We start from the raw sequence: 23189 nt of genomic DNA, 5'->3' as shown, positions 1-23189 counted from the left end.
CAAATACAGAACACTCCACCCACCAACAGATGAATATACATTCTTTTCAAGTGCACATGAAACAATCACCAGAATAAGCCATATGATAGCCACAAAACAAGTCTTCATAAATTTAAAAAGATCAAAATGAAATAATGTATCTTTTCTCATCAGTGTGGAATCAAAATAGAAATAAATATTAGAAGCAAAAAATAGGAAAAATACAAATAGATATAAATAAAAAAAACACATAAGCAGCTAATGGGTCAAAGAAGAAATCACAAGGGAAATGAGGAAATACTTTGACACAAAAGAAAACAAAAGCACAACGTATCAAAACTTATGGGTGCAGTGAAAGCAGTGCTAAAAAGGAAGGTTATACCTATTCATGTCTATATTAAAAACATCTCAAATCAATAAACAAACATTATACCTTAAGAAACCAGAAAAAGAAGAGCGAGCTAAACCCAAAGCTAGTAAAAATTAAATAAAAAAGATTAGTGCACAGATACACAAAATACACAGAAAAATCAACAAAACAAAAAAATAGTTCTTTGAAAAAATATCAATAAAATTAACAAATCTTTAGCTAGACTAAGAAAAAAAAGATCTCACATTATTGAAGTCAAATGAAAACAGGGCATCACTACCAATTTTACAGAAATAAACAGAATTATAAGAAAATGCAATGAACTGTATGCTAACAAATTGGGTAACGAAGATAAAATGGACAAGCTCTCAGATTTACACAAACTACCAAAACTTCCTGAGAATAAAAATCTGAGTAGAACTGTAACAGGCAAGGAGATAAAATCCATCTTCAAAAATCTCCCAACAAAGATACATCCTGGCACATATGGCTTCACTGATAAATTCCACCAGTTTAAGAATTAACATCAGTCCTCCTCCAATTCTTTCCCAAAATTTTAAGAGTAAGGAATACTTCCTAACTCATTCTATGAGACAGGGATTACTCTGCTAGCAAATCCAGACAAAGACATTACAAGTAAACTACAGGTCATTATTCCTTATGAATATAGATGTAAAAATCCTCAACAAAACAGTAATAAATCAAATTTAAGAGCATATTAAGAAGATCTTATGTCATGACCAAGTGCATTTATTCTAAAATGCCAGGGTAGTTCAACATAAAAAAATCAAAGTTATATATCACATTAACAGACTACAGGAGAAAAAAATAATCATTTCAATTGAGAGAAAAAAAAAAACCTGAAAAAAATACAACCTGTCGACCCACAGCTAATATAATACTCAATGGTGAAAGCTGAAATGTTTTCTAAGATTAGGAACAATGCACAGATGCCTACTTTCACCCCTATTAATTAATTCAACATATTACTGGTAGTACTGACCAGCACAGTAAGACAAGAAAAAGAAAGAAAAGGCATCCAAATAAGAAAAGGAAAAAAGCAAAATTATCTCTGCAATTGCCATGATCTTACATGTAGAAAACAAATGCAATGTTTCAGAATACAAAGTCAACATGCAAAAATCAGTAGCATTTCTATACACTAAAAATGAACAACCCAGAAAGGAAATTAAGAAAACAAATTCCATTTACAATAACATCAAAAAGAATAAAATACAAAGAAAATTAGTCAAGGAGTTTGAAAGACTTCTACAATGAAAAGTACAAAACATGGCTACAAGAAATTAAAGACACAAATAGATGGAAAGATGACAATACTCCCTCCAAAAGCGGTCTGCAAATTCAATGCAATCCATATCAAAACCCAAATTATGTTTTTTGCAGAAAGAAAAACTCATCCTAAAATCCATATGGAATCTCAAGGGTCAAGAATCTTAAAAAAGAACAAAGCTGGAAGGGTCTCACACTTCCTGGTTTCAAAACTTACCAGAAAGCTATAGTAAACCAAAACAGCATGGTCCTGGTATGACAGATATACAGATCAATGACATAAAAGAGAGTCCAGAAAGATATCCTCAGCTATCTGGTCAAATGACTAGACAAGAGTACCAACACCATTCAATCAGTAAAAAACAGTCATCTCAACAAAAGGCAGCAATAGGACCCTTACCTTACAACCATATACAAAAATTTACTCAAACTGGGTCAAAAACCTGTATTTTTAAGAACTTAAACTATAAAACTCTTAGAAGAAAACACAGAGGAAAAGCTTCATGACATTATATTTGGCAATGATTTATTGGAAATGACATCAAAACCACATACAATACAAGAAAAGATAGATATATTGGACTTCTTCAAAATTAAAAACTTTTTGAGAAAGAAAAATATTGCCAACCAAGAATAGTCTATCCAGGAAAGCTTTCCTTCAGAATGGAAGTAGATAAAGAGTTTTCCAGAAAAACAAATAGTACAGGAGTTAATCACCACCAGTCCAGCCTTACAAGAAATGCTAAAGAGAGTTCTTCAAGTCAAAAAAGAAAGGACACTAATAACTGGAAAACAAGAACGTATCACACTTATTGGTGAAGATGGAAGAAAATTTTTAACTTTTTTAGAGAACACTATCAAGAGAATGAAAAGACAACCCAGAATGGAAGAAAATATTTGCAAATCACATAATCTGATATGGGATTAATATCCAAATATATATATAATTCTTAAAACTCAACAAAAAACAATTGAAAAATAGGCAAAAGAATTAAACAGGTACTTCTCCAACCCCAAAGAAGATATAACAAATGGCCAATAAGTACATGAAAAGATGCTCAACATCATTAGTCATTTGGGAAATGCAAATAAAAACCAGGAAATATCATCTCACATCCACTAGGATAGCTACTATCAAAACAAACAATAATTAACAAGTGTTGGTGAGAAGCAGGTTGGCTGACTGGGTGAAGAAACCTGATCCTTTGTACATTATTCTTGGGAATGTAAAAAGATGTAGTAGCTAAGGAAAACAGTAGGGAGATTACTCAATAATTAAAATTTGAAATATCACAGAATCCAGTAATCCCATTTCTGGGTATATATCCAAAAGAACTGAAAGCAAGATCGTAAAGCACATTTATATTTACAGCAACATTATTCACAATCGCCAATGGGCTGATACAACCAAAATGTCCAGATGAATGAATATAAACAAAATTCACTATGCACATACAATGCAGTATTATCCAGCCCTAAAAAGGAAAGAAATTTGGTAACATGCTACAACAAAGACGAACCTTGAAAACATGCTCAGTAAAATAAGCCAGACACAACAGGGTAAATATTCTGATTCTACTTATCTGAGGTACCTAAAATAGGCAAATTCATTGAGACAAAAGTAGCAAAGAGGTCACCATAAGGTGGGGGCATTATTATTTAATAAGTACATGTTTCTGTTTGGGATGATGGAAAAATTCTAGAAATGGATAGCGTTGATTTTTGCAAAAAGATTTGTGAATATACTCAATACCAATGAACTGTATACTTAAAATGCCAAAAATGGTCTTATGTTAGTATGGTTTACCAGCACTTTTTTAGTAAGAAAAACAAAACATAGAAGACATCTATATGGGGCGTGTGGGGGCAAGGGAATACCTCAAACACAATGATTAACTACACAAAAATATTTGAACTCATATCCTGAAAAATAAAAGACAAACAAGTGAGATAAACCAACATCCAAAGAGAATAAAGGACACAGAAAATGAATATAGTTCACAATCATTTTTAAACCTATGAAATATTTAAAGAAATGCAAATGTAAACACTAACGGACCACAAATTTTTCCTTAATATACTTATTTAGATCAAAAGGTATAGCTGTGTAATAAGAGTCTTATACCATAAATCAGTGCAAAGGGTACAGCTTCTATGGAGTACAACTCAAAAAATATTTCTTTGAAAAAGCAATTCCACTTCAAGGCATTCTTCCTAATGATATATTACCTCATGTTTTTACGAACAAAATGCAGAAGGATATTCATTGTAAAATATTGAAACACCCTAAATGTCTCTCAACACGACTAATAAAATGAGTGATAGACATAAAATATTATGCAGTCTTGGTTAAATTAAGTACAAATAAGGTACAGAACAATAAAAACACACACCACAAGCACCCACATACACAAAGAGACATGCCCACACACACACACACAAACACATACATACATGCATGCTTGCACAAAGTATCTCTGGATAAGACATCTAAGAAAATGCTAACAGTGGGTTGCTTCTAGGGAAGAGAACTGTGTGGATGGTCAGAGGGAAAAGGGAAGAGCTTTTCTTCTCACTGTTTACCATTTTTAGTACCTTCTAAATCTGGTACCATATGCATATACACTGGCATTTGATTAGGGATTCACTGAATTTAGAGACTGACTTGCAGACAAAAAATTAGTATTTTACATCACTGAAGTCTTTCCATCCAGACATACACATAGCTATCTGGTTTTCTTGTACATGTCCAATGGTATTATTTTATAATTTCCATCATAAAAATCTTTTGTATTTGTTATTCCTATTTCTAACAATAGTGAAATGAATTTTTCCTATTAAATAATAGGATGTTTATATAGCAAAGAAACACCATAAAATATACAAAAAAAAATTACATATACATTATATTTGTAACATACAGCAAAGAATTGATACCCATACTTTAGAAAGAACACAAACAAAAATTTAACTGTTTGATGATATCCAGAATGAGGAGAAACTAGTAGAAATGCAGTTAACAGTGGTCCAGGAAATTTAGAGTTAGTATGTATTAAAATACATAATATGCATATCCTCTGATTTGGCAATTCTTATTCTCAGATCTCCCCTGGAAAAAAACCCAAAGAAAATGAACCCAAAGAAACTACTATACATATATTCCATACACCAATATCTGTAACAAAAACTTGCAAACAGACTAAATGTTCATGAACAGAATTTTTGAACTGTGTTAAATCTATGACATGAAATACCACAAGTTAAAAAAGAGGTAGATCTTTACACCCTAACTCAAAGGTATCTAAAACATACCACAAAGTAAATACAGTAAGTTGCAGAAAGATACGTAGAGTTTGTTTTTAAAATGCACACACAAAATTATTATTTAATTCTTAGGGGTACATGTTAGTATATGCACAGAAAGGGATCTGAAAGAATACACAATTGATACTACTAATAATTGCTGGGGAAGTGAGGAAAGAGACCAGGGGACTAATGACAGAAAACAGACTATGCACTCACATTGTTTACAGCCTAGTCACAAAATTATTTATTAACGTATCTTCATCAGGTTTCTAAAAAAATGCTACTCTGACTTTAGAAGCTCAATCATTTAATATACTAAAAATTCATTAAATGGTTATGACAGAGTCTAAACAAAAATCCTTTAATAAATACATGAATAAATCAATTAATTCATGCTTATATCTAGGGTGTCAAATTTTTAGGGCTAAGAAATAATCTCCTTTCCCATAGAACCAAAATTTACCCTCAAAGCACTTTCAAGAAATTTTAACTTTCTTTGGGGATCTAATCCACTCCAATGATTTTATATACTACTTAAATAGCCTACAATCATTAATTTATCTCAAACATGATGTTTCAAAACCCCAAACTGCCTATTTCCCACTTCTAGTTATTTCAACTTGCTCTTTCACTCTTTACCTGCACCTTCACAAATCTTTGACACTTTGGAAAGTTACATGTCTAGCTACTTATAACAGAAATATGGAGATCACTCCATTTCTTCTCTTTTCTTCATGCATAGCTATGCCATCCCCAAGTCCTATAAATAGATCTTGAAATTGTCCACTGTTACCCATCTCTTCTAACACCCATCTAGCCCTGACTGGATATTCTCCATCATTTTTCTGTTTGACAGCAACACTACCTCTACATTCTCCCAAATATCTAAAGATCTAAAACTCAGACTACACCAATCACTTCTTACATGGCATTCTAGTGTACTTAGAGGAAAATCTAAGATACTTCCCTAACCCGTAAGATTGTTGCCCAATTTGATACCTACCTACACACTAGGTTCAATTTCAGCACAACTCTTCCCAACATGCTCATTAATTGTTAAACTAAGCCTTCTTTTAGCTCATGTAAGAGTCCAAGATCATCATCTCAAGGGGCCGTTTGTACATACTCTCTCTCCGCTTCAAAGGTTCTTTTCTGAACTTCTTTCTCGTCTCAGCTTAAATGTCACTCCTTTATGATCCCTCCCTATCAAACACTTCACCAACCCATCCCTGGTCTACATGAGGTCTCCATTGTCAACTCTCACATCATTACACCCATTTCTTCAGTTGCACTTATCCAATGTGTAATTATGTTTACTTATAATCCGTACTTCTCATTAAACTGTATGTATGTTCCATGAGGGAAAGACCTGTTCTTATTGCCTATCACATATCCTTTGAATTAAACACAGCGCCTGACACTAAATATTTACTGAACATTTTTCTCAATAAAGGAAGATAACAAATAACATTTCTGCATTTTTTGTTTCTACTGTTATCCTCCCCAGCCCCCTCTACCAAAACAAAACCTAGATCTATTCCTCTCTTGCTTCTTATGTGCTGAAGAACAATTGACTTCACCCTTGAGCTTCATTTCCCCATTATGAACCAGGAAATCAGAATAATTTCCTCAAAAGATAAAACCAGAAAAACTGAGTTATTTGTCACTGATTAAGATTTTTAACTACTTTTATATTCAATGTACATTAACTAGAAACATGGCCTGATCTTAGCTCCTAATAAAAGGTTGTCATACCCGAAACTAGAAATAAATTATAAAGAAAACAAATAATCCCACAAAAACATGGAGGCTTAACAACATGCTCCTAAACAACCAATGGATGAATGACCAAATAAAAACAGAGATCAAGCTCTATATGGAGACAAATAATAACAATAATTGAACACCACAAAAATCAGTGGGACGCAGCAAAGGCCGTGATAAGAGGGAAGTATACTGCAATACAGGCTTACCTCAGGAAAGAACTATCCCATATGAACAGTCTAAATTTACAATTAATGAAACTAGCAAAAAAACAAATGAGGCCCAAAGTCAGCTGAAGGAGGGACATAATAAAGATTAGAGCAGAAAAAAATAAAATTGAAAAGAATAAAACAATAGAAAGAATCAATGAAAGCAGGAGCTGGTTCTCTCAGAAAATTAAATAGATAAACACCTAGCCAGACTAATCAAGAAAAAAAGAGACTCCACACACATTAACAGAATCAAAATGAGAAAGGAAAAATCACTATGGACACCACAGAAATACAAAGAATTATTAAAGAATACTATGAAAAATCATATACTAACAAACTGGATAACCTAGAAGAAATGGACAACTTTGTAGAAAAATAAAAACTTCCAAGGCTGACCCAGGAAGAAACAGAAAATCTGAACAAACCAATTATCAGCAACGAAACTGAACTGGTAATCAAAAAACTACCTAAGAACAAACCACTGAACGAGATGGCTTCATCTCTGAATTTTACCAAACATTTAGTGAAGACCTAATACCCATCCTTCTTAGATTTTCTAAAAAGTAGAAGATGAGGGAATACTTCCAAACTCATTGTATGAGGCCAGCATCACTCTAATACCAAAACCAGGCAAAGACACTACAAAAAAAGAAAATTACAGACCAATATGCCTGATGAACATACACACAAAAATACTCAACAAAATCTTAGCAAACCAAATTAAAAATACATCAAAAAGATCATCCATCATGATCAAGTAAGATTTATTCCAGGGATATAAGGATGATACAATATTCAAAAAATCCATCAACATCATCCACCACATCAACAAAAAGAAGGACAAAAACCACATGATCATCTCCATAGATGCTGAAAAGCATTCGACAAAATTCAACATCCATCGTGATAAAACCTCTCAACAAAATAGGTATACAGGGCAAGTACCTCAACATAATAAAGACCATAAATGACAAACCCACAGACAATATCATATTTAACAGCAAGAAGCTGAAAGCTTTTCTTTCAAGATTGGGAACAAGACAAGGATGCCCACTCTCCCCACTTTTATTCAACACAGTTCTGGAGGTCCTAGCCATGGCAATCAGACAACACAAAGAAATAAAAGGCATCCAGATTGGCAAGGAAGAAGTTAAACTGTTCCAGTTTGCAGATGACATGATATTATATATAAAAAACCCTAAGGAATCCACTCCAAAACTACTAGATCTAATATCTGAATTCAGCAAAGTTGCAGGATATAAAATTAATACACAGAACTCTGTTGCATTCCTATACACTAATAATGAACTAGCAGAAAGAGAAATCAGGAAAACAATTCCATTCACAACTGCATCAAAAAGAATAGAATAGAATACCTAGAAATAAATATAATGAAGGAAGTGAAAGACCCATACCCTGAAAACTACAAGACACTCATGAGAGAAATTAAAGATACCAATAAATGGAAATACATCCCATACTCATGGATAGGAAGAATTAATATTATCAAAATGGCCATCCTGCCTAAAACAATCTACAGATTCAATGCAATCCCTATCAAAATACCAACAGCATTCTTCAATGAACTAGAACAAATAGTTCTAAAATTCATATGGAACCACAAAAGACCCCAAATAGCCAAAGCAATCCTGAGGAGGAAGAATAAAGTGAGGGACTATGTTCCTCAATTTCAAGCTCTACTACAAAGCCACAGTAATCAAGACAATTTGGTACTGGCACAAGAACAGACCCATAGATCAATGAACCAGACTAGAGAGCCCAGATAAAAACCCAGGCACAAATGGTCAATTAATATATGATAAAGAAGCCATGGACATACAATGGGGAAATGACAGCCTCTTCAACAACTAGTGTTGGCAGAACTGGACAGCTACATGGAAGAGAATGAAACTGAATTATTGTCTAACCCCATATACAAAAGTAAACTCGAAATGGATCAAAGACTTGAATGTATGTCATGAAACCATAAAACTCTTTTTTGCCTGAACGCATCTCCTCGAGCAGGAGAAACAAAAGCAAAAATGAGCAAATGGGACTACCTCAAGCCAAAAAGCTTCTGTACAGCCAAGGACACCATCAACAGAACAAAAGACATCCTACAGTATGGGAGAATATATTTGTAAACATATCCGACAAGCGGTTATCATCCAAAATATATAAAGAACTCACATGCCTCAACACCCAAAAAGCAAATAACCCGATTAAAAAATGGGGAGAGGATATGAACAGACATTTCTCCAAAGAAGAAATTCTGATGGACAATAGGCACATGAAAAGATGCTCCACATCACTAATTATCAGGGAAATGCAAATTAAAACCACAATGAGATATGAGATATCACCTCACGCCAGTTAGGATGGCCAGCATCAAAAAGACTAACAACAAATGATGGCAAGGATGTGGAGAAAGGGGAACCCTCCTACACTGCTGGTGGGAATGTAACCTAGTTCAACCATTGTGGAAAGCAGTATGGAGGTTCCTCAAAAAACTAAAAACAGAAATACCATTTGACTCAGGAATTCCACTGCTAGGAATTTACCCAAAGAATACAAGTTCTCAGATTCAAATAGACATATGCACCCCTATGTAGCCAAGATATGGAAGCAACCTAAGTGTCCAGCAGTAGATGAATGGATAAAGAAGATGTGGTACATATACACCATGGAATACTATTCAGCCATAAGAAACAAACAAACATGGATGGAGCTGGAGGGTATTATGCTCAGTGAAATAAGCCAGGCAGAGAAAGATAGTTACCAAATGATTTCCTTCATTTGTGGAGTATAACAAGGAAGCAAAACTGAAGGAACAGAATAGCAGCAGACTCTCAAACTCCAAGGGACTAGGTGTTACCAAAGGGGAGGGGTGGTGGGAGGATGGGTGGGGAGGGAGGGAGAAGGGGATTGAGGGGTATTATGATTAGTACACGTGGTGTAGGTTTTACATCATGGGGAAGGCAGTGTAGCTAGCAGAGAAGACAAGTAGTGATGCTGTGGCATCTTACTACACTGATGGACAGTGACTACAATGGGATTTGGGGGGGACTCGATAATATGAGTGAATGTAGTAACCACATTGTTTTTTATGTGAAACTTTCATATAAGTGTATATCAATAATACCTCAGTTTAAAAAAATATTGTAATTTTTAAAAAAAGGTTATCATACCCTATCACTTTTTAACCCTTAACCAAATAAGCTAAATAAAACCACACTTCCTCCTCCAAAACAGTTGAAAAACTAGACAACAAAAGTAAACTTCAACTATGTTTATTCAGAAACAAGCATTCACTTACTGTCATGACACTTAATATTCCAAATCTGTGACCTAGCATAACAACTGTTTTGATAACAAATTTTCCCTAGTACTTAAACATGATGGAGTAGAGGGCTTTAACAAGAACATTCCCTTCTTTATGTGAATTCAAAAGTTTCATGATTAAGACCTCATCTAATCTAAAGGAACAATACTTGCTTCAATTAACAGATGAGACCACAGATTCAAAGACTAAAGGACTTCAGATACTAAGAACTTATTTCTTCAGTACAAATTATTATTGTATAAAAATGTACTGCCTCTATTGCATGACTCAAAAATCACGCAATTTTGACAACATTCTTTCCCACAGATGTGCTCTTCAGATGTTCACTAACTGATCTTAAAATTCAAAGGAATACAAATTTTTGACAATGGAATATACCAAAGAAAATCTGTTTTTCTCCCTTAATAGTCAAATTTCAGAAAATAAGTAGACAATCCTACATCATTGACAATTCAATGAAGTTTTTGTTTTTTAAATTATCTAGTAAATATTTAAAGCTCTGAAGCAAAGGCACAAGTCTTATTTCATTCACCGTTTATTCAACCCATTCATGACTTGAGTTTACTTGTCTCTAAATTTTATCGCACATCTAATACAGTAATAACTATCATTTATTAAAGACATATTTGGTACCATGCTCATCACAACTACCTTAAAATGCATCTTATAACAGATACCTTAAATATATTATCATTATCCCCATTTGGCAGATGAGTAAACTATTCGGTGCAATCAAGTAGATTTCCTATGGCCTTCAGCTGTTAAGTGACAAAATCAGAGTTTGTACCTAAAGTCCACAAACCTTTCATTAAACCACATTATCCCTGAATCATATAGAACTGAGACTTGTACACTCATTTAATACATTGACAGCTAAAAATCAAACTAATATTAATCAGCTGAGGACTTGCAACATTAAGGATAGGTTTTACATCAAGCAAGAATATTACACTTGTGTTGAGAATGTCAATAATCAGCTGAGGACTTGCAACATTAAGGATAGGTTTTACATCAAGCAAGAATATTACACTTGTGTTGAGAATGTCAATTCATTACAACATAAAAATCGATTTCTTCTTTTTAAGGACTTTAAAGTCCAGGTTTAGTTTGGATTTTTTTTGCATGCCAAAATGAATCTCTCAAACTTTTGCAAAGTGAGTAAATGTGATCAGACTTGGCTTTACGAAAAATTAATCTGGTTGTAGACTGGAATAAGAAGATAAAAGTGTCTTATAAATATAACTCCTTATTTTCTAGCACAATTGACTAAGGTCAAAGTACAAAATAAAACAGGAGAGGTCTGATTACTTTTGGAAATAAGGTCTCAACATTTTAGAGTATAGTGAGAAGTGAAGGAGATGGTCAGAAGTACAAGATCATGTTAAGTTCGAAGTTCCAGAAGCAAGAGAGTTTCAAGGAAATGTAATATTAAATTTCAAGTGTTTCAATTAAGACAAAAAAAGAAACACTTTAAGATTTGTTAATTAACAGCAAACCTAGTATAGTGTTGAAAGTGCAAATCAGCGACTTTCTTTTGAAAAGTTTGATGTTTGTAAATTTGGAAAAGGTGTAGAGATTCTGAGGATTTATCACTTTAGCATATTGTAGACTAATATAGGAGTCAGCAGAGAGAAGTCAGTGAAGAGGAAGATGTAAATCCTATTATCACATGAGCATTCAGTGAGTTTACTGTACCAGTGGTGACAACAAATGTGTATCTGGTCCACAGAGACACTTAAGAATTGTAGGTGCTGTTAACTAAGCACCTATTAATGCCCGTCACATTACCCTGTTACTGTTTTTAATCCTAATCTCACAACAATCTCAACAAAGTAGGCAATACAATACTCACACTGTCAAATGAGTAAACTAAGGTCCAGAGACTAAATGACTTACCAGACAGAGATCACAAACTGGCAAATGGTAGAACAAAACTGGTTTTTAACAGTTTTATGAGGTATAATTTACACATGACAAAATTGAAGTAAAAAGTGTTGTATTTTTTAGTAAATTCATACACTTGTACAGTCATCAAAACCTAGTCCTTTCATCACCCCAAAAGTTACTTCATGGGTAGGGCAGATTTGAACACCAATCTGGCTCCAAACTCATGGCAAACTGCAAATCCTCTAGCAACAGTCAGGTGACAAAAATGGAATTTTTAGGCAAAAAAACTGCAAAATTAAATCCCTGCAAAACAAAAGTCAGGAATTTGTCATGAAGACAAAGACAAACTTGAACAGAAGCTACTCTTTGATGAGCAACGTAAAACTGTTCAGAGATACAAAATGGAATGACTTCCTAGATAGGAGTTCAAACTTATTTGATTAAGAAACAGGACTATACAATCCCCTTTCCATGTGAGGCTCCAATATACCACTAGAACTACACCCACATTCCATGATCTCACCAAATTTAAGTTTACTAACATTTCCGTATGCTTCATACAATACAGCAAATTAAGACTTAGAACTTAGGGATGCTATTACAAACACTGTGTGATACCATGTAGTATTTTTTAAAAATCCAAGAGGAGTTAGGAAAAAATAAAGACAAAGGAACACTTTAGTCCAAGAGGAAGACAAAATGAAAACAGCTGGACAAGGACATCAAGGATAGAAAATGTGATATACAAATGTAGAGAACTAGGAATAACAGAAGTCAGGAATTTGTCATGAAGACAAAGACAAACTTGAACAGAAGCTACTCTTTGATGAGCAATGTAAAACTGTTCAGAGATACAAAATGGAATGGCTTCCTAGATAGGAGTTCAAACTTATTTGATTAAGTAACAGGACTATACAATGCTAAAAGAGAAAAAAAATATAAAAATACAAAGTGCCAATATTCATAGTAATCAAAGTTGTAAAGCCAATACTAGTTTAATTTTATAGTAATTATTTTTTTAACTAATAAAACAAGAGCAAAATATCCATTACCTCAAAAACAAAGATAGAACCATGAACATATAAGAATTAAGACACCTTATCAGGGTCAGAAACAATTAAAATAAACTGAAACAATTAAAAAAAAAAAAGACTATCTTTACTATGCTGATGGGCAGTGACTGTAAAGGAGCATGTGATGGGATTTGATAATGGAGGAAATCTAGTAACCACAATGTTGTTCATGTAATTGTATATTAATGGTAACAAACAAACAAACAAACAAATAAAGACAAGCTTCAAAGGAAAAATTCAAACAAATCTTAAAAGGGTAAAATAAAAATTTGATTGAATCTAAATTTTCACTTCCACTCTGATACTTCGGTCCTCTTTAGTTCTATAGAACTGGAAACACAATTCACTAATAAGACAATCACTGGGCCTAAATAAAAACTTAAGAAATTCCAAATGAGCGTCCTATAGTATTAGCATTAAAAGTCTAAATGAAACATTCTTCCAACTATGGAGCCAAAGAAACTGCCAGACAATTCTTAATAGAACACATCTTTTAAGACTACTTGACATAATATACAGATTGTTGAATAAATTATTCTATAATGCCCTGAGTGATTACACTGACCTAATTCTTGGTCTGGTCCAGATCAACAGTCCAAGAAATATCACTCTTCCTAAGCAAAAGACATGCCTCTTTGAAATAAATTATTATAAAACTGTTCCAGTATTACAGGATAATTTCTTTAATGTTTTAAGTTACAAAACCATAATTTCAGTTCTAAATTCTTAGAATAATAAATCCAGACAAGGCTTTTAAGTGACTTTAATAAAAGTAATAAATACATGGCTTTGCTATAAAGTAAAAAAAAAATTAAATTTCTCTCAGTGAAACTGTATAGTTTCTTCTAAAACCTGTGTGCATCATGATTTTATTTAAAATAGTCTTTAAGAATTTTTCTTATCCAACCTAACTATATAGTTACAAATAAACTTACTACAACTATAACAGATCTTCCCCCAAATTTTTTAACTTGCAACAATTCTATTCCTAGTATTATCTTAAAATTACAATTCAATAATTTTATTATAAGAATCATACAATAATTTAAGGATAAAGTATTTGAAAAGCTTTTTTTCTGAGACCTAATTGACATATAACCTCATATTATTTTGGTGTATTTTTTTAAATTAAGCTTTAAACTCACAAAAACAAATCTGACCGTCAAATTCACTAGGAATATTAAAGAGGAAACATCTAGAACCTTCTGAAGAAGTAAAAAAAAACCAGGTCCTTGGCAGACTGCTGATATTAAAGAGAATGGCTAAAATTCTCAAGCAATAATTTGGCAACTCTTCAAGAAGGATAAATAAAAAGATAATATGTTTAATAATAAAACAAACATGCAAAAGTGTCTTTTAAACCAGACCTAATAAATATCAATTCCTATTTATTTTCCTATCCAAAGTTTACTCTTAAATCATTTCCTGAAATAGTAAACATTAACTTACAGGACATGGATCACATCAGTAAAAACAAAACTCCCAACAGTCATACCCTTCTTTCAAATTAAAGACCTTGAGTTTTTCTTGAATTCTATTACTGCTAATTTTCAGTGGATTGCTATGAAGTTAAAAATAAAACCAAGAGCAACCTTCAAGTAAATCATGTAATCAGGTGATTTTGTAAACAACTCTATACATCTTTTTATTCTTAAACAGATGTTTCAAAATGCTTCGAGTGTAAAACTTGATTCAAAAACTGAATATATTGTTAAATAGGCAATAAAACAACAGATACACTCCAATGTATTATAGTAAATTTTAACACACTTTAATATAACCAACTTCTCTTGTTACCAAGTGGTGCTGGCCCTCATCTTTCCATCTCTTATTTTAATAACAGAAACCTAAGACTACAAAGTGACCTACTTAAAAAACAGGTTGCAGATATAAAAATATGAGCATTTTCTTGCAGATATACAACCAAAGTAAAAATAAACTAAGTTACCCAGAGCCCCACAGTTCACTTATGGATTTATCCAACAGTGATTTTTCTCCATGGCAATTTTATAAGGTCTTATATGCTGGAATTATGCATAAGAACTTTTAAATTTGAGTAGTTCAAAAGTTCTGTTCAATACTAAAATCCCAATTCTATTTTCTGAGAGGAATAAAAAAAATTAACCAACAAATCAAAAAATGGAAAATGCATGGAGTCAAAGCAATCTATTTGTTTCCTCATTTAAAATGACCTACATAAAATACTGTTAGAGACTCCAATGGAAGAAAACACTTAAATTTGGGTTCGCCTTGCATTCCCTAAAAAAACACATGCAAGTTGAAATGCCAGTCTTCTTGTGATAAATGTTACTCAGTATAATATATATGTTAGTAATTTTGTTAAATGGGGCAGACACAGGTATTAAAGCCTAGAAAGACAAAAAATATAGTTTCTAACTATACTACATCTTTTCACAACAAAAACAGAGCTCCAGCATTTCATAAGTAATATTTCTATCACAGTAGTAACCATAGAAGCTGAAGGAAGGTAAAGTTCACTTTGTGTCAAATGTGTGAAGTTTATGCTCTTCTGTACTAAAACAAGGGCAAAATACAATAAACTTTTAAGAACATGAATACTGCTGTACATAGATAGTATGTCAATCTCCATATCCACACAGAATTCTTAAACATTAATGTCAGCATCTGCATGATGATACCTGAGTGATTCAGGGTTGACTAACCACATAAGGTACAAAAGTCTGGCTCACAAAATTATATAAAAGTAGAACATGGAAATGTAGGGATCACCTTGTATCTTTCCCAAAATGTTTTATGAAAGGACAGGTGGGAGAGGAGAGAGGAACATACTACTAAGGATACATTGAAGAAAGGTGCCATAAATATGCAGTTATTTTTAACTGTCAAAATACTTAAGAACATCTAAAAGCATCTCATCCACAGTAAGTGCCAAGCCCAATAAATGTGAGTAAATAACTTATTTAATCAAGATCAATTAAAAACTGTCAGATTATCTTCATCTTACTGTCTAGCACATTAAAACACCATTAGTATATTTAAGTATATACTATTGATATATTTAAGTAAAGGAATTTTTAATTCTCAGCTAAATCATTAAACAAAACATGACCCACACTTTGGTATTACTTGAAAGACCCATGGCTTTCATCAGTATACATGTGTTGATGTAATACAAAAGTCCTGATTATACATTTTGTATGTCCTCATCTCTAAATGTCTACTAAACATAACCAATTATCAAACGTTCCCCCAACACCACAACTAAAAACAAAGAAAACGTGAGAAAGGCAAATCTTTTGTGAAAATATGTGGTGATAAAATAAGCACTGACCACCTATTTGAAGATCAGACCACCCATCTGATCCTTAATCCATTACAGCTGAATGATCTAACACCTGAAAAAAGCTTTAAGCTTATATGAGAAGTTATATTCATACAAGTTAAAGTATTTAGGAAACAAGTTACAGACTCTAAATTTTACACAGAAGACACTGAAAAAGATAGTGTATTATTTCTGATTCAACTAGGCCTTATTAGTTTTTAAATAAAACAGTAAAATAATCTTAATTTGTAACTTGTTCTATCATACTTTTAAAAGCTACTCAGTAAGATTCAAACGTTTTCTATTTGTTTACATAGCTCTCCAGGAAAAGCATACAGGCTGAGAAGATTCTAACCTTGGAAAGTTTTTTCACTGTTTCAATTTCTAAATTTGTAAAACAAGCATATTATGTACTTCAAAAGAGGGCAGTATGGTTGCTGAATTTAGGCACTGTATCAAATTGCTTAGGTTCAAATGCTTGCTTGACCAAATATTACTATCTGGTTATCTATGCCTGTATTTCTTAAGGATTAAATTAAATTACATGCTAAAAATTAGTTTAGACATGTGTTGACAATTACACAATATAAATAATAGATAAACGGAGGTTCAGTTTACTATTCTCACTCTTACATGTTAAAGTTGCCATAATAAACTTTTTCTTACAATTTAGCTTAGAATTATACTGGCATAAAATAAGGGTTCAATACATGCTATTTTTATTACCCTGCAGGCTACCTGCTGAGATTAAAAGGAAATAATACATAAAAGTGCCCTGCACTGTGCCTAGAATGGTGTGTATTTAAGATAATGATCCCCACATCATCCTTCACAATCAGTACTCAGTAAACGGTCTTGACCTGTTTGGGACTATTTAATAGTTAAGTATAAGCTACTGTATTTATGACTCACCTTTGACAGAGATCTACAAGTTACATTATCAACTGTCAATGGGCTCCAGACATACAATGTGTGCACAATGTTAACATCAACGGTATTTTCTAATTTCAAATGACCGAAATTTTGACTGCTTATATTTATCTTACTGTCTAACACTCTACAAGATTGCCTTAAAACAACTTATAAGCATTAAATGATAACTCAAGATAACAATTCAAGAATCACCTAAGTGAAGACTCATCAGCACAGAAGATGGGAGACTATCAGTTAACTAGAACAATGAACTGGTCTGATCAGTATACTAGTTGAACTAGAGGGGAATTAGAGTGCTAGAGATAGACTTCATGTCATTTCCTAAGCAAAGACATCAAAGAGGTCTACCAAATCATTAACTCTACTAGCCAAATTTGTTTTAAATTGGACACAGTTAAAGAGGTTTTTTTTAATCCCTTCGATCAATTATCCATGGTAAAGCAGCAAAAGTGTTAAAGATGGTTGCATGCATAATATTAAAGCGAAATAACTTCAATTCCCACTTTGGAACTCTAGAGGGCACCAGTAATATGCCCTCCACACCACCCCTCCTCCCTGGTAACGTGAGCAGCTGCAGGAGCCGTCGTCTGGTTGCTGAGGTTGGTATTGCAGCAGCAGGAGAGATGTCTGCAGCGGTGGAAACAGCAGCGCCCACTCCCAGCTGCCTCACCAGTCATTACCCAGGCTTCGCCCCGGGGGCAGCTGCCACCCAAGGGAAAGCTCCTCCCACTCAAAACAACGGGGACAGACAAGTCCCATGGCTGAACCCCTACAACCTGACAACGTCCTCCAAGAGCAACAAATTAGGGGCAAAGGACTCACAATGGGGGTGTTTTCCTCCTCACTTTCTGCCAAAGATGCACACCAGTCAGGACTGAAGGCGATTCCTGGTCCTGGGGTAAGAGGAAAAATGAAAAATGGATCAAGAGCATCTAACCAGATGGGAGAACCAAGCCCTTTCCACCAAAAGGAGGCCGAGAAGGGAGTAAGAGGTCAAGGAGGTTCGGCCCTTCTATTATTAATCCCCAGCACGCGATCAACGAACCCCTCCTATGTAAAGTGGAGCAAAAAGGCGTATAATATCTATATGGGACCCTAACCCACGTGAAAGGCAAAATCTAGAGGGAGGAGGCTGGAGGGCACCAAGCCTTCTCCTCGGAGGGGAAGGGGGGAAGGGCAAACATTGCCTCGACGCCAGCACGGGAATTGAATTCCCTCCTAAATTGCCCACCTAGCATCTTCCCCGTCACTCCGGCCACCAATTCGGAGATCAGGAGCGGCTCACGTCAACGCGGGGCTGAAACCTCCCGTATGTGCCTCAAGCAGTTACCCTGGGCCCAAGACTTACCCCCCACCCCCCCGCAGTCGGCGACCGGCAGCGCTGCCTCCCCGTCCGCCATTAGAGACCCAGCCAAACAATACGTGAGGAGCAAGAGCCGCGCAGCGCAGCGCCGGGAAAGAGCGAGGAGGGAACCCGGCGTGGGGGAGACAGCACCCTCGCCCCGAAAAACTTGGGGACCTCGGGCCTCGGCAGGGAAGGTTCGGGAGCGCAGCCCTGTGAGCGGGAGAACGACCTCAGGCGCCCCTCCCCCCGTCTCCACTCCCTCCTCCCCCCGCAAGAAAGAAAGAAAAAATACCCCGCGACCTCCCGCCGCCCCGGCCCGGGCGGACCCCGCCCCCGAGCGACCCCGGCCCCGGCGGCCGCCTCACCCGGCCCGCCCGGCCTCGCCCTCACGCCTGAGCCCTGCGGGCCGCCCGCGAAGGCGCCCGCGTCATGAACCGAGCCCGGAGCAGCCCCCGAGGCCCGACGCGGCAGCGGACGGCAGCCGCGCCGCGGGGTATTAATCCCGGGTCGGTGGGAGGCCCCGGAGGCTGCCCTCAGCCATCTCCGCCTCCCCAGTCGCCTCCGCCTCTGCCTCCTCCCTCCTCCGGAGGCTGCGCTGCTCCCAGCCACCCCCACTACCCGCAGACCTGGACTAGAAAGACAGCGGGGACAAACCTCACCCGGTTCTGGTTGCGGCGCCGTGCAACGAACCCCCGCCTCCCCCGGCCCACCCCTCTTCGCAACACGCACAACTCGGATCGGTCCAGTCCCGGCTTTAGCGCTGGTGAGGAGCAGGAGGCGGAGGAGGCGGCGGCAGCGGCGAGGCTGAGCCCAGCGAGGCCCCGCCCGCCGCACCCTCACTGGTGGCTGGGGAGGGCGGGCCGAGGCACCTCGGGCACGTCCATTGGATGCCTCTGCCTTCCTTCAGGAACCCCACCCTCGAGGGGGTGGCTCGGAAGGCCGTCCATCAGGCTCAGGCCACACCCCCAGCGCTGCCATTCCACTCCCCGCTCCGCCAGCCCTCGGCTCTCAGCCGCGTCCCTCCCCTCCTCTACCCCCCCGCCTCCCACCCTACCCCCACCCCGGGTCCGTCAGGGTCAGGCAGCCCGGGTGTCGCTGCCCGCTGCACCGGCCGTGGGCTCGGTCCCTGGGGTCTGGGGGCTGTCTGGTGCCCGCGCAGCCCGAGAGGCTGAGGCCGGGACCGCCTGCCCTCGCTCGGGCCTGGGCGCCTAGGCCGCTGCAGCCGCTCCAGACGACCCTGCCCGAGGAGAGACGCGGCCTCGATGTCCCCAGCGCTCTCCCTGTCCAGTTCCTTGAAGCCCCCCGTGAGGGGCAGGCCCGGGCAGGGGCTGGAGCCGGGCAAAGTGGGAGTTCGGGGCAGCGGGCGAAGTGGATTCCCGAGTTCGCTGAGGGGAGCGGACGCACTTCCAGCCTCGCTTCACCCCCGTGGGGAGTCGTCCCCCCACCTCCCGTCATGGCTGCAGGAGGAGACGACGTCCTCCATTTTGTAGGGACCGCTGTGGGAACTTGGGACCAATTCAAAACCAAACCTCGTGGGGCTGGGAAACTTGTCCCCGGGAAGCCCCAACTGGGCTCCGCCATTCGACCGAGGGGACAGCCCCTGATGCCAGCGTCTGCACCCGCGGGGCCTTGGGGGACAGGCGCGACGGTGGGGAGACCCAGTCGCCGCTCCCTGCCTCCATCAACCAAGATGGAGGAAGCTGCGGGCGCCCCTGGAGCTGGGCCCCCGCCTGTTGGAAGGGCAGGAGCGTCCCCTCGGTGTGTCCCTCGGCGCTTGGGCTTCCTCCTCCGCGGCCTCTTTCGCTTGCCCTCCCCCAGCCTCTACCCAGCCCCTCCACTGCCTTCCACCATGTCCTGGCCCTCAACGGCTGATGGAGGCTCCAACCAGTCTGCTCCATCGCTGCGCCTGACCGTGACCGGCCTAGCCGCAGGCAGCGGAGCGAAGGTGCAGACTGCTGCCACATCGACGCTGGGGCTTCTCTTTTGTTTCTCGTCTACACCTACGTCTTCGGGGCACGTCATGGTGCTGTGCGATTTCCAAGATTCCATGTAAAGGTGAACGCCAGACCGCTTTCGTCTCACCCTAGCGGTGGTTAGTGGGATTACGACGGACGGTGGTGGAGAAATAAATGGATGAATGCATTAGACTTCTCACTTTGTTATCTAACACCACTGCTTATTAATAAACAGACGTATGATGTTAAGATCTAAAGTTGAACACGACGATGATGAACATGGAGTTTTTAATGAAGTTAATTCATGAAGGTCTCAATAATGTCTTTAAATTTCTTCTGATAGACGCCATTGAGATTATGATCAAGTAGAAATTGAGATAAATTCATTATGAATTTTATAAAATCTATGAATCCTTCTTTTAGAGCTAAATGCAACAAATATACTCTTCTTATTTAAATTGAAGAACATCCAACATGTATTTCAACCAAGTTTCTCAAAATAGTAATCACTTTTATTTTTCAGCATTTTATTTCATGATCATAAATTTAATTTTTCAATATGATATACTTGTAAAACTACATTACACAGCATTGTTTTGCACTGACATTCTTGATTTCAGTATCTTTACAACAGAAACGTTTTGTATTACCAAATACACAAGATTATAATAATTCTGTGAAAACTTAAACCAACCCTTTTCTGTTACTATGTACCATTCCAATAACTTCTGCTCATTAAGTTTATAGTTAGAAAGCTTGAGTAGAGAGACTTCCAAACAAAGTCTTTCATATCACATGCTGTTCAATTTGAAGACTCTCTATACTGCTATTCCCTGGCATTATCCGTGTTTTTTATAATTGCTTAAGAAGATGAATTACAGTACTATATATTATTCATATTTTGTATTCCTTCACTCAGATCCATTTGTCATGAAAATGTTTAAGGAGTCGTCTGCATAATATCCGAGAGAATTTTAGTTGAGTGTATAGAACTTGAAAAAAACTTTTTGTGTCATAATTTCAAAAAAACATTAATTTTATATGAAAGTACTTTTAAAAATAAATATTTGAATATTAATAACAGCATTATTCATAATTTCCAAACGTAGAAACAACCCAAATGTTCATTAACTGATGAGTGCATAAACAAAAGTGATATATGTCCATACAGTGGAATATTATTCAGTCATAAGAAGGAATGAAGTCCTGATACATGCTACGAAATGGATGAACCTTGATACATGCGAAGTGAAATAAGCCAGACACAGAAGACCACACATTGTATGATTCCATTTATGTGAACTATCCAGACTAAATTCTAGATACAGAAAGTAGATTAATAGATACCTACACCTGGGGAGGTGAAAATTGATAGCTAAAGTATGTAGTGTTTCTTTCTGATGCAAAGAAAATATTCTAAAATGATTGTAGTGATCGTTGGACAACTGAATATGCTAAGTGCCACTGTTCGCTTTAAGTGGTTGTATGGTTTGGAATTAAAACTCAATAAAAAGCTGTTACTAAAAATGTGTGTATGTAATTATTCTGTACTAAACACAAAAGCACGCTAAGCATTGTAGGAAGGCAACCTGAAAACTTGAGCAAAAAAACAGTTATTCTGAGCACAGTTTAGGAGGCAGACTACCCTTTTTAATTCTGGCTTTACCCACAACTTGCTGGGTGATTATAGGCATGTGTTAACTTTCTAAGCTTTAGTTTTGACTACTCTCAGAGTTTTTGGAGGAATCAATGAACACACTATATAAAACTTGCACATCACACTTGGTAAGTCCTCAAAAAATGTTAGTTGTTGTTATAATTGATTTAGTGGTATATTGGAAAAATTCTTTATATCTTTTAGGAAGAGAAACATTAATATCTCTCCCATCACTACTGTGCTAGTGCATAACCAAAAAAATATGATCATCATCATCATCATGATAAACAGGTCAAATCTTGGAAGAAATGTACTTCAAATCAAGGTCTATTTTTTTTCTCAGAAAGATTTATAATCTATCTCATCTGACTATGGAAACTAGGAGATTACGAGGTCAGATAAAATAATTGCTTGGGGCTGGGGATTGGAGAGCTACTGTAGACTAGCATTTTGCCTTTTGCCATTGAAAAGGAAAATTAAAAGCAATATTTTAACCATTGAAGCACTGATGAAAATTTTCTATGGGAGAAGGAACAAAAACTGAAAGAAACTCAACATAGCTGATTGCCACATAAAAACTGTACCCTTGGTTCAGTGCTTCTAATAGAATTAAAAATAATTTTAAATAAAAATTGTTACTTTAAGCATGTTTGATTTTATTAATTTTATTAATTATACTGAGTGATGTTTGATATATTACAGCAATCAAAAATCTTAAAGATGTTATTTTACCATTGTACACAAAGAGCAAAGTCCTGATAAAATGAGTCA

At 36.8% G+C, this 23189-nt stretch overlaps 1 protein-coding gene across 10 annotated transcripts in view; it reads right to left on the bottom strand.

Annotated features, from left to right (window-relative positions):
- Window positions 1-19626, bottom strand: part of ZMYM2 (zinc finger MYM-type containing 2) — a 123563-nt gene extending 103937 nt beyond the window's left edge. For all 10 annotated transcript variants that reach the window (XR_005061072.2, XR_005061069.2, XR_005061070.2 and 7 more), the window contains exons 1-2: window positions 19466-19626; window positions 18284-18354 (exon numbers count right to left, since the gene is read on the bottom strand). The gene's annotated coding sequence lies outside the window, so the exon portion shown is untranslated. The remainder of the gene's footprint in view (window positions 1-18283; window positions 18355-19465) is intronic.
- Between the last annotated feature and the right edge of the window lie 3563 nt (window positions 19627-23189).

The sequence above is a fragment of the Manis javanica genome, chromosome 1 (genome assembly GCF_040802235.1).
Source record: "Manis javanica isolate MJ-LG chromosome 1, MJ_LKY, whole genome shotgun sequence".
In the NCBI taxonomy this organism is placed as follows: domain Eukaryota; kingdom Metazoa; phylum Chordata; class Mammalia; order Pholidota; family Manidae; genus Manis; species Manis javanica.
Note: the sequence above shows the minus strand (reverse complement) of the source record. Positions and strands in the feature narration are given on the sequence as shown.